The sequence below is a fragment of the Aquila chrysaetos genome, chromosome 1 (genome assembly GCF_900496995.4).
Source record: "Aquila chrysaetos chrysaetos chromosome 1, bAquChr1.4, whole genome shotgun sequence".
Lineage (NCBI taxonomy): Eukaryota > Metazoa > Chordata > Aves > Accipitriformes > Accipitridae > Aquila > Aquila chrysaetos.
In genome coordinates this window covers 28,053,867-28,064,772 of record NC_044004.1, presented here as the reverse complement: position 1 = coordinate 28,064,772, position 10,906 = coordinate 28,053,867, and the positions used below count along the sequence as shown (strand labels likewise).

Here is a 10,906-nt window from a genome sequence, read left to right as displayed (position 1 = left end):
ATTCAGTATTTATTAGTAAAAATATCAGTTAGAAAATTTATAATGAAAATAGTTGTTTAAACCAGCAGTTGTTACCATGTTCTGTATGACTATGGACATTAGCTGAACCTGTCTGGACATTACTTTAGTTGCTGAATCATAATGTTTAATGGAGAAGGGAAGGGAAAGGAAGGGAAGGGAAGGGAAGGGAAGGGAAGGGAAGGGAAGGGAAGGGAGGGGAAGGGATTCCACTAAGTGACTAGAGGGAGAATGGATGTAACATGTACTGTTCTAAGAGCTTATCTGAAATTGTCATGCAGTGTATTTTAACATTAATTAACTTTATAAATACAGTTCAGTAAATGGTGTATGCATAAAAGTAGAGTTTTACCGATCATAAGTGAATTGAATGTACCTGCATTTATGATCATTCCAATATTATATATTGCATCACTTACAGTAAAAACGGAAAGGAACAATCTAACCCTGAGACATCAAACTACTTTAATTAAAAGTAAATAGAACCACAGTTATATATGATTTAATTCTTTCAGGCACTCAAAAGCTCTATGCAACTGCAGCACTACCCATCACTAAAACAGCATACTGAGGGACGCGAATCATGATGCACTCCTCTGCAAAGACCTCTTCTCCATGCTGGTTCTTCCTGCAATGGGAGGGGACAGGATAATAAGCTTGCTCCATCTCACTGTGGTACTCTAAATATCAGATTAATTTTCATGGGGATGCTTTTACTTCTTATCACTTTTTATCAAGGGATATATACTTTTATAGTATAACAAGATCCATCCCTTGGTTAGCAAAGAGGAGTAAGTTCAAGAGAAGGAAGGATCAAGAGGGCATCTCAGGCCATATCTGCATTGTGGGCTACGGGAACCCTGCCCAGCCCTTGTGCTGTGAGACATGACCTCCAGACTTTCTGACTCCATGCCAGAATGAGACCTGAGCATACATCCCCTGCATCTGCACACCTTGATTTCTGCAGGGACTGGCCAGGAGGGACCTGCCAAATGTCCTGCTGGGTACCTGACCCCAGCCCTCAGGGATCTCAATGGCACGTGAGGGTCATCTGACCTGAAGGCTGAATAATGTTTCCCTCCCATTTCTGTGCTCCCTTCCAGCGAGGAATTTAAGTATACGAATGCCTCCTCCCTATTCTGAAAAGCCTATAAACATCAAATAGCTGTGGATTGCTGAATGGGTTTTCTGTATAAGCATCCCCCATCCCTTTGTCAGCTGGGACAATGTAGCATTCCCTCAAGGAGAAAGAAGATGTTGCCCCGTGCAGGGGGGAGGAACTCAGGAGTGTTATCTGGTTCGTAGTAGAACATTTATAACATGACTTTGATTGGGTTGATTATAAATTGTCAAAAGATTTGATTAAATGTCTTGGGTCTCTTTGTTTTCTTGATTTAAACAATTTATTTGCTTGATTTTTAGTGGAAAATACATGTTAAATAATCACCTATTTCTGTAGACAAAAAACTTATCAACACTACATTATTTTAGGGGAAAGTTGAGAAAAAATGAAGCATGGTATTTAATAAAAATATAATATTTAATAATATTATTTTAGAGAAAAACAAAACCAAACAATACTGATCACCTCTGCTGAGACGTGATTCTTGGTGAGAAGTTGAAGTTCTTTTTTTATAAGCATATTTATACTGATAATATTTGAACATGGCTCATTTCATAAAAGCAAACATTGAAATCAGTCATTAAAACTCAGTCTCTCTCACCAAGCCCCATGTTTGGAAAATGATGATCTACTGTAGGATAATTTTGCAAACAGTATATAATGTAAGGAGTATCATTATTGTTACAATAGCTCTTTATAGAAGTATCTTAAAGACAGTTACTTCTGTCAGTAGTTACTCTGTCCCCTTTCACCACCAGGTAAGAAAGTCAGGTTCAGAAATGTAAAAAATGGCATATATATATAATTATTCATCTTGAAGTTGCCACAGAAGTGGTACATAGCAGCTAGTGTATAGTCTTTTGTAGTGGAAATTGATGGAAAGTACATTTAATGTGGATAATTGGACTGATTTGCCATTTTAAATATCTTGACTGATTTTTTTAATCTTTGCAGTAGTTGTATGAAATAAATGACAAGCTGATATAAAAAGTAATGCTTAAGACAGGACCAAATCAACAATTAAAAGCTAGTTCAAAGAGAGAACATTTGTTTACAAAACATAGCTGTTTTTTTAACTCAGAATTGTTTTGCTATCTATTCTTTCCTCTGGTATAATCTGGGTACTGAATTCTGCTCTGCTTCTGTTGCTTTCACAATTGTTTTTTAATGCAAAGCCTATGAAGGCACACACTTTATCTTGCAGGGGATTAACGAAAAATATAACAAACGGCAAAAAGCATTAATTTGTGTAGTCATTTCATTTTGCTCTGTAGAGCAAAATAGAATTACTCAAAAATCCTATATAATCTGTGATGTGTATCACAAGAATAGTATGTGTCACCATAACTACATAATAGGTAATGCTCTGGTATTGTGATGTTGCAACTGTCAGCTTTTACATAACCCCTGGTTTGTTCAGCATGTTGCTCCAAGTCATGAATTCATGAATTATTGGTGCTAAAAAAATTAAGAAATTAATTTTTGGATATTAGCAAAGCAGAGCACATACAAAAATTGCCTTTTTTTTTTTTTTTTTTCTACTGAGGAAATGGCATAGCAGGAACCAATCTAATACTTATGCAGAACAGCATCTATTTTTAGTAAAGCAGTTTTCACTAGATATAATTTGGCCATTCTGAACAGAATATGTGAACCATTGCAAATTTAACTCCTCTGGGTTAGGAAATAAAGCCCATATTGTATGTGACCAAGGTGATTTTCTAACTTTAGGATATGATCTTTGTTTTGGTCTGTTATTGCAAGGTCACAAATTATAAGAGGCTCCTGTATAAGCAAATAAACACGATATTCAGGTATGTATCCCATGCAGCAAGAATACACATAGATAAACCAGGTGACCCAAATCAATGCAAATTCACGTAACTTGTTTTCCTTAGGATAGATTGGCCCCAAATACCTATGCATGGAGGAGGCATCCCAGCAGAGCATAGGTATTGTCATTTTGCATTGCGTGACTGTTCTATGTATTCCACATTTGTATCTTCCATCCTCAAATACAGTGCAAAAGAAGTGATTTGTGATTGTCCATTGTGGGTTCAGCCTATTAACTCTTATCTATTTATTTGCCTGTATACGTAGATGTTTCATATGAAGCCTGTGAAAGTAGTATCTAAGCAACAGCCTCAAAATTTCAGCTTTGTCCTGAGGACTCTATTCAGCATTTAGAATGGAGCATAAACGTAGGCAAGTTGTAATGGCTATGGGGAGTTTAACCACTATATTATCTTACCTCGGTTTGTGCTAAGCAGCTGTAAGCAGTGTGTTATTTAAATGGTTACTATTTCCTGCTTGAAACAGCACTCTCACTGTTGTTACCACTAATGAAACTACCTCAGAGGTGCTAACCCAGAGAAATGTTAGAAGAAAGACGATACTAGAAGCAAAATCACACAGGAAAAAAAAAATAAAAAACAATGTTATGCTCTGTTATAGTCTCTGCATCTGGTTGCAGGCATATGCGGGATTTATCAGGATTTACTTTCCACATATTCAAAGCAGGCTAATAAGTTTTGAGAGTTTATGATGTTATTTTAATTTTATTTTATTTGTATATGTATTTCAAGGAGCTGCTGTATTTTTTTACTTGCAGGCCAGTGTATTTCTTGGAAGGCTTCTCTAAGAATTCCTGTTCATTCATGGCCCTTCCCTACCAATACCCAAGACAGTGTCATCCTCAGTACCATGGCAGATTTGGTTCTCTCTGCTAGAAAGGTTATGTATGAAACATGAGCTCTTTTGGCTGGCTATATATCATGAGAAAGTTATTTGGCAGACCCGTCAGGAATTTTTACCAATTGTGATAAAAAATACAGGGAAAAGTTTTGAAAGATGTCATGAAAAGAACTACTAACACTGATGTGTGAGACTGAGTTTTCTGTTGTTGGATTCAGTTGCCACTGGTTTTGAAGAGAAGAAAAAACCCGCAGTCTTAATCAGGCAAGCAGCAAAACAATTCCCTATATGTAGATCTCATCTCTAGTAGAAAAGTCATGCTGATTGTATTGCAACTTTGATAGTGCTTCCACAATTTTTGCTGCAAAATGTGGGGACGTGAGATATGAAATATTTTCAGTTTAGAGAAGGACTGGAGTATCATAGTCAAAACCAGGCCTCAGGCTAAAGCAAAGCTGAAGTTTAACAATATTAAAAGTGAGTGCATGAACTTAGGGGCTTAAAGCAAGAATTTCTTCTTCAAACAGTGGGCTCTTCTGTTGGAAATGACAGAGTAGTAGAAATACTTGCTTTTCTATTAAATAACTCATTGCATGCCTCCAGATAAAGATAAGATGTGACTGTATTGTTGCCATGAAAAAGAAATGGAGGATTTATCTATGAGAGGAATCTAAAAGACTTGGTTTGATATGTTTGCCTGTAATAACGAGCAACTAGAATTGATGTCCTGGGAATTTTCACCTGACAAATTCCCAGTCACTACATGGCTCTGGGACATTGGTGATTCTTTGGACTCTCTGTTTTAGCCCTTATGATACAAATTCTTAGTTTCTACATATACCGTGAAGTATTTTTGTAGTTTGGTGGTGACAGAGCAGTACGGATGTACACATACGCTTCTGAACTGAATGTTTATAACTCAGTTTTTTGTAAAACTTTCTGAGAGAAAAAGAAAGTTGTTTATGAATGACCAAAATTTTCATGGCCACAATGTCAACCTTGTGTGGGGGATTACAAAAAATACACTTCAGCAAAGCAGAGAGAACTTAAGCATTGTTAAGAGAAATAAGGCTTGGAAAATTAATCTTGAATATCTTGGCAAAGGTCGACATTTTTACTGTTTCTAATAATGTCTTTGTATATATTGACAAACTTGGATTATAGCTATACTCTCCTGTGATAATTAATACTTTTACAGAAGAGGTTTGATTCAGAATTATTGCTCATCCTTGACTGTCCTGTACTTATATTCCCAGATTAATAATGAAAACTTTGTTATCTTTTCAGTTATCCAAAGGTAAGCAAGTTACTAGTATTTCTCATTTCATTTGAAATACAGATTTTTATTGCCTTTGTCCTTGTGCACTCTTTGAGTCCCTGTTATTATTTTCCATCTGTTTGAACAGGAAAACAAATCACTTAAAAGAGATATATTAAAACTGACGGTCATACTAGATAGCCAAATACTGTGGTCATTGTGTTCTGAATAAATCACTGCACTGATGCATAATGAAGGTTGATGTACCACAGCAAGAAAGTAGTAGTGAGGGTATGCCCCAATAATCTAGAAAAATACTGCTTAAGATACTTGGCCAAAAAGGAAAAAAGAAGTTACTCAGGAAAAAAAAGTGTGGCAAAGAATTTAATTGGTATGGAGCAGGAAAATAACAAGGAATGGAAAAAAAAAAAAATTATGACAAGCTTTTCTTATCTTCTTCTCTTTCCGGCAATTGTGTGCCAACATAACACTATTTTAGGATTAAAAAAAAATATTTCCCCATTTTTTTCACCAATAATTTCCATTTTAAGAATTTTTTATTTTTTAGATTTTTGCTATTTTCCCTGCTAATTTTCTGTTTGCTTCTTAATGTCTTATTTATTCTCCTGTGCTGTTGCCATATTTCTTTCCTTCTTTTCTATTTCATTATTTCCTCCTTTGTCTCTCTTCTCAGTCTCTTTCCCTTACTCCAATCTTTTTTTTTTTTTTTTTTTTGGCTGGCCTCCATAGAAAATACTGCAGTATTTTTTTTTCGTACTACTGTTGCCAGTAAAACACTATCCTTGACAAAGAGGAAAAATAAGCTGCTGCTCTGGAGGTGGCTAGAAAACTGGCATAATACCAGTGAACATAATCCAAGCCTGGCATGGGACAGACTAGACGACCTAAAAACTTTTCCTTATATTGAACTTCAAGGTTTTTGTGGAAGAAGTAAGGGAAAGGGACAGATTCCAAAACACTAAAATCTGTCATGATGTTTTAATTGTGAAGGGCTTAAGGGACCCTGGAGATCCTCTGTCCTAAAACATACATTTCACTCTCGGTGCTTAGTTTGCATTTCACCTTGTTTTAAATTAAATGAGATGCCTACTTTAACTACTTCGGCTCAACCCTTTACTTTTGCTAAGCAGATGAGAAGAGTTTCTGTGCCAGGGGCAGACGCAGCCACTCTTCAGTAGGCTTTCTTCTGGAAAAGAGCGGTGTAAGTCCTGGATCAGCACTATAGTGCAGTGCACATGGGTAAGCCTTCTGGCAGTACATGTAAGGCGGAGGAAGGGCAGAGTCAAAGATCAAGGCGGAGCCCAGAGAAGTTAATACCCTGGGGACCGTACCACGTCCATATATTTCCTTTCCTTCCTTGCTTGCCTGTCGTCAAGCTTAGCTGCATGTGCCAAGCACCGACTGCAAGACTGTAGACTTGTGTAGAGGGGTCTGAGGGGTTTGTTCCTGCCTTTGTTTTGTGGATCCATGATTTGTCTAGCCTTCAAGAAAAGGTACTTATGTATGTTTGCGTACGTGTATGTAATGATTTCAGTTCTTGTAACACACACTTCAGAAAGACTGCAGAGATATGCCTTATTTAAGAAAACAAAATATCCTCTCTCATCCAAGGTCATACTGTGTCAATCCCTTGGGAGACATAAAGCTCGTTTATTAGTACAGGAGCCAGATAAATACATGATAGAAGCCACTGCTGACACTGGCACATTAAACACTCTTAGGAAAGTTCAACAAACCTTCAGACACAGTAATTTGACATCTTATTTTTCTTCCTCCTTGGTCAGCTATCCATCTCTATGTAACTGAAGTATAAAACAACCATTTGATTAAGAACTCTTATTAATAGAAATTCAAGATTAGAAACCGTGCAAAAATAAAACTAACAGCACTTGAAAAAGTGAAGGATTCATCCCAGATTTGGAGCTAGTTTGCATTGCCATTTCTAACACATAGGACTGAGCCTTTTATTTTCATATCTTGCTGTAAGTCTTTGCCAGCCTGCTTATATTCCCCAAATAGCTTCTGCTTCACTACATTTCCATCTGTACAGAAAGGGCATGGACATAAACACTGATAAACAGTGAATGAAATCTTCCCTACCTCCCAGCTAAGGCAGGATACTGGCAGGCCATATTTTTCTTTTCAGAAAGTATTATGCTAGGGATTGAGTCTTTTATTGTGATTTAAGAGGGATTTTTACCAGGAAGCTGGCAGCATCAAGCGCTTTTTGCTAGATGTTGCACTGCTCTATGATATATAGGCGTGTGTCTTTTGGCTGCTGTAACAACCTTCCTCAAAACTAACAAAGTACCATTAACTATATCTTTACCATTTAATCTCTGCAGTAGATTAAAGTAGATTTTTAGTCTTGCTTTTTTTGGTCTGAATTTTCCTCTGATTAAGAACAAGATGGAAGACTGTCATATATGTGCCCACATAAAGGAAGGAATGTAAGAGCTATACTCACCTCTGTGGACCAATTGCACCAGGAAGATATCATCTGGCTGTGAGTACAAAACGTATTTCATGGGGATGTTATTTCCCATGTTAAATAAGCAAGAAATACTTGGAAGGTTAGGGTTTGGTGGAATCCTGACTTCTTTTTGTCTATACCATTACTATCCTAGTAACAACTGGTAGAAATTTATCTGAGCCTGTTGAACAATTAACAGAGTTGTCCCCCCATCCATCTACAGCTGAAATCAAGCTCCTAAATTAGGAGAATTTTAAGGAAACACAAGTATAAGGTGTGGTTAAGGAATTATGAATCCAGGTAATAACAATTTGATACAGAGTTTTAAAACTCAGTAGAAGTAGATGAGTCACGGAAAAAACCCACTTTGCATCTGTAGTTCTGTTTTCTATGGGAGGAAATTTTCAATATGAGATCATTCCAATGAGGTACAGGTGTATCACATATTCAGAATCAAGCTGTTACAAGTGATAAGAATAATAAGGAAATAAGGATTGTCCATATTGTATGTTGAAATAAATACCATATTGTATTTAGCAAGTGTCAGTGCAAACCACAGGCACATCTATTGATGAAAAAAGGGTACATGTGTCCTAGAAAATTACAGTTAGATTACTTAGAACAGAAAAATGTTTTTCTATAACTAAATTAATATCACCATAACTAAGCTCACATAATTCTCATTAATATCAATAGGAAGCTGATGACAAGAAAGAAGATAATAGAACCCTTACGCACTTATAAGAAGCAGATTTGCAGCTGATTAATTAATAACAAAGATTAAACTTGCTTTTATCCTCTGATCCTACACAACACACTTGCAAATGCATATACAGTCTGTGCCTTGCATTCTCATAAGTCAGCATCTATTCCTGAGTCCTGAACCCTCTTGTAACGTAGTCTAATGGTAGAAAACTAGGAAGAAGGGCAAATAATGTTCTCCTCCCTTTAACTGTTTCTTTTCACTTCCAGGCTGTTCGTCAGAGCTGCTCGAGTCTGCAGGTGCTTCCCCACACGTTCTTCAGAATAGCGTTCAGACAAGCCCTCGAAGAGTCCCCACGATGGGCAGTGGAGGCAGCTGCGGGAACACACGCCAGAACACGCTGGGGCTGTCTGCAAGAATGGGAAGACCAGGCAAAACTGCAGTTAATACAGTATTTGAGAAAATTATTTTCTTAGTAGCTGTAAGGAAGGAAAAACACACTGGGAAGCAGACTGCAAGAAAGAATTCTATCCATTAATGGTAGATGCATGAATTTGAAAAATATCTGGACTTCAACTCTGATTTTGAATGAAAATGAAATTGTAAGTGATTGGAGAGGCTAAGAGTGATAGTTATGGTGAAGGTTTTAAATTGTCTGAAAGATAGATGCCTGAACTGTTGCTGTTGTTTGCCATGACCTTATGATGGAACATGAAGGAAAAGACCATAAGCACTTTAGACATATTATCTTAGTGCTGTGCATTTTTCAAAACCATGGTGAATATAAATCCCCATACCAAAAATCAATGTGGATCAACCTATCCTTTGGATGTGATTTGTAGTTATTGGGGGTATCTGAATCTCATTTAAGCAGAGCTCTGGCATGCAAACATTGCCTTAGTTTGTCTGAACGTGATGTCCTCCTGCAGCTGCACAAGAGCAGAGTGCACAAAATGCACATTGCAACATTTCATGCGGAGGTTTGATGGTGTGAACAGCAACACTTCATGAAGTCTTACAAGACTCCTGTCACATACCGGTGAATCTTCAGACTGTTGAAGCCAATGAACTCAGGGGTGATCAAAATGCTTCAAGGAATAAAGAAAGTAGAAATCTCCTCACCCCCTCCATGAAATTTTGCATGCCTCACTGGTGAAATGCCAGACAAAGTAATCCAAAAGTAAGAGCATTAAAAACCTTCTGTGAAGGTTTTTGGCTTCTCAGACTTTCTGCGTGTATGTTGTAAAGCAGCAGTCTGTGCTAAGAACAGAGAAATTTATTAATTTCTTCTTCTGGGACAATTGTCTGTCCTTTCTTTGTTCCTCCTGCTATGCAGGTCCAAAAGGAGATGGGGAGACAAAGGAAGGATTTGCCCTTCTTACAAACACTTCCTCTAATTCTTGAAGTGAAGAAGCAAGAAAAATAGCATTTTCATGTGTCGCTCCTATAGAAGGTCTCCTGACACTTCCATAGAGAAGTGGGAGGTCCCTGAAACTTAAAGAAGAGGGGCAGATAGTAAGGGGGGAGATGCAGAATGGGAGAACAGGTAAGGCAGGAACCAGAGAAAATGCAGAAAGGATCTTCTCGCGCATTATATCATGCATCCTCCTGTTGGTTACCATCTTTCACCATTCATTCATTACTTGCTAAATGATTATTTACTTTACTGATATACTAAGCATGCGTGTAGGATCTGCTCATTGGACAAAACATATTCAGTCTGTATTATTATCTTTAAGTGCCATATTTGGACTTTAATTGGTTTGCCCATTCTCTTTTGTGCAGTACAACATACGTACAATAATAAAAATTTTTATTTAAGTGTTTATGGCAATCTGTATCCTACACTAGGAAAAATGAAAAAAAAAGATAGGAAGAAATGGAAAGAAAGAGGAAAGATAAAATGGAGTGATTTAACCTGGAAGACAAATTCCATCCAAAATACAGATTTAATTGCCAGATAGAAAGCCCCATGGCAAAATCATGTGATAAAATATACCTGATTGATATAATGTTCATGATTCTGTGGAGGAAAGGGGCTGACAGAGTCTGGCCGTTTCTGGTAGATGAATAAAGAAATGTAGTTATTGATGCACACAAAGCAAAGGAAACCTCTTGCAGACTTCTGGAGTAGGGGTCCTCCTACTGGAATGACTGATCCATGTTTGTTGGCATCTCACTAGACACTAATTAAATTCAGTTTTTATTTTTTATAAAATCTTTTTCCTGTACTGTCTTAAAATCTCTCAAAATGTAGGAAATTGCGTTGCAATTACAAGTATATCTAAATATAGTGAAGGCAATTTTGCTTCCTAGTCTATTATAACATTTGTTTTTATAACAAGAATGAGGAAGATGCACCCATATGTAGTGCTTTTCTATCTGATTTTCTAGATCTTCATTTAGTGAGAGCTGCTAAATAAGTTGGACTGAAAAGGGCTATTTTTCTGCTTAAGTGTTAAACTTCCACTTTTAAGAAAAGACTGTGGATTGGCTTGGTGTCCTTTTGTTTTTCCAAATGGCTTTGTACAAGGAGATCAGGCAAACTGGGTCAGTTAGGATTTTGAAGTTAAATACCCCTGGAAGTACATTAGTTTAGTTTCATTTAGTAGCTCT

General features: G+C 37.0%; 1 long non-coding RNA gene across 1 annotated transcript; it reads left to right on the top strand.

Annotated features, from left to right (window-relative positions):
• The first annotated feature begins 4,140 nt into the window (after nucleotides 1–4,140).
• Nucleotides 4,141–10,116, top strand: LOC115347355. Its single transcript, XR_003925461.1, has 2 exons — nucleotides 4,141–7,620; nucleotides 8,560–10,116. It is a non-coding gene; the product is annotated as an uncharacterized LOC115347355 (long non-coding RNA).
• Nucleotides 10,117–10,906: the final 790 nt, after the last annotated feature.